The sequence below is a fragment of the Lycium barbarum genome, chromosome 7, assembly GCF_019175385.1.
Source record: "Lycium barbarum isolate Lr01 chromosome 7, ASM1917538v2, whole genome shotgun sequence".
NCBI classification, from domain to species: domain Eukaryota; kingdom Viridiplantae; phylum Streptophyta; class Magnoliopsida; order Solanales; family Solanaceae; genus Lycium; species Lycium barbarum.
Genome location: NC_083343.1, coordinates 116,481,978 through 116,484,167, shown reverse-complemented (window position 1 = coordinate 116,484,167; position 2,190 = coordinate 116,481,978). Strand labels below are relative to the sequence as shown.

At 36.8% G+C, this 2,190-nt stretch overlaps 1 non-coding gene across 1 annotated transcript; it reads left to right on the top strand.

Annotated features, from left to right (window-relative positions):
* The first annotated feature begins 461 nt into the window (after window positions 1-461).
* Window positions 462-567, top strand: LOC132604748 (small nucleolar RNA R71). The gene has a single exon (XR_009568850.1). It is a non-coding gene; the product is annotated as a small nucleolar RNA R71 (small nucleolar RNA).
* Window positions 568-2,190: the final 1,623 nt, after the last annotated feature.

Below are 2,190 nucleotides of genomic sequence, written 5' to 3'. Positions count from 1 at the left end.
GATAGCCACCTTGGTAATTCTGTCTTTGATAACTCCCTTGAGAGTTATTAACATAATTGGCATCTTCAACCTGCATGGGTGGCCCATCAAGGAATGGACCATCATGAGCATGGTACATCCCTTTTGGAAAAATTACATCATCCTCACAAACATTTACTTTTTTGATCTGAGATTCATCGAACTTCTTTGTCAGCAAGGAAATATTTGTTGCAAGCTCTGCCAATGTTTGCTGGGTATCCTGATTTTCCTTCACTATATTCTGGAGCATAGCACTACCATATGGTACCACTTCAGCATTGTTTGAGTGCCAAGCCTGATTATGAGTTGTCAGCTTGTTAAGTATGGAGGTCACTCGTCGAAAGGTCTTGTTCATAAAACACCCATCAGCTGCATTGTTAGCTACTGACTGTGTCACTGGATCTAACCTTATGTAGAACTTCTCCATCAATATATTTTCCGGAAAACCATGATTAGGGCTCTTCTGCAAATACTCTTTGAACCTCTCCCAGGCTTCATATAGTTGTTCCCCCGGTCGCTGCTTGAATTCATAAATCTTGTCGCGAATCTCAGCCTTCTTGCTAGGGGGGTACCACTTTGTAAGAAAAACAGCTATCATTTCTGCCCATGATGTAATGGAATTTCGGGGCAGCTTCTTGAACCATGTTCTTGCCTCCCCAGCTAAGGAATATTTGAATAACATCGACCGAATAGCATCTTGTGGAACATTGTTCTAAATGTGATTAGCACACACATCCACAAAATTCTGCAAATGACATTGAGGGTCATTCTCGGTAGAGTTCCGAAAGTATCCCTCAAGTTTCAACAGCTGGTATAAAGATTAGTCAATTTTCACTGTAGCAGCTCCAACTCGAGGTTGAACAATAGCAGATGCATAGTCCTCCTCTTGAACAAGTTCAGCAAAAATATTCTCATCATCAGATTCGTTCGCCTGATTGTTCAACCGATTCATCTGATTACCAGCACGCTGATTCTGCTGATTTTGATTCATGTTCACCTAGTTTACACAGAGTAGAAAACAAGGTGTGATGGAATAAGAAAAAGACTTTAATCAAAGCAAACACTATTTAGTAATTTCAAAACCGTATTCCCCGGCAACGGCGCCAAAATTTGATACGCTCAAATTAGACCTATTATTGGTATAATGCGGACGTTGTCAAATATAGTAACCCAACAAGGTTGGGGTCGAATCCCACAGAGAATATGGTGTGAAAAGGTTACTAAAGTCGTAAATGCTAAGTTCTGGGTCTAATATCTTAATCCGATAATGTTGGTAAAAGTTGGGTTTTGTCTATGACTAATTTCTAAACTATTGTTTTGGTGGAAAGTTATGGTAAAAGAAACTAAGGTTGTGTCCACGTGAGATAGGGTGTATAATCATGGATATTGATCTTGATATACTTGTAATGGATCATTATATGAATGCAATTAATCTCTATGTGAATCTCTACTATTTCCCAATAAATAAAGATTATATCTTTCTATGATTTTCCCAAATATAAGAAAGTGATTATGAAGAACGATTAATCATGCCAAGTAAATTCCTCTTATTCCTAAGTGAATTTATTAAACAAAGTTTAAAGCTTTGAGTTCTTGTTAATTATTCTTACCAACCCTAATTATTTTTCCAAATAAATTTAGGGTTTATGGCTTTAATCAATGTTTGCAACCATTAATTATGAATGAAGAATGAAGAATAACTAAAACCCTAATAATCCATTATTTGTATATCAATCACAAACCCAATCACAAAACACCCATCATTGGGTTCACAACCCTAGTAAGGGAATTTAGTTACTCATGACAAAGAACAAGAAATAAGAAATTGAAGAATTCATAATTGCTTACTTTGGAATAAAAAAGGAATTCGTAATACTTGAATTGATGTTTGAATCTTCAAAAACTAGAGAGAATTAATATCCTAAGTCAAGAGACAAAAATACAATGAATGATGTCTATTAAAAACCCTACAATGGCTATTTATAGGTTTTGGAAATACAAAAGTTTCAGATTTGCACTTTGGTCCCGTCATGGCGAAATACGGTCCGTAAATCACTTTACGGACCGTAAAATTGGTTTACGCCCAAGTTGGCTGCTCAGTTGTGTGCAACTTCCCCTTTTGAAATACGGACCGTAAAGTGGTTTACGGTCCGTAAACTGCATGGTCGTATT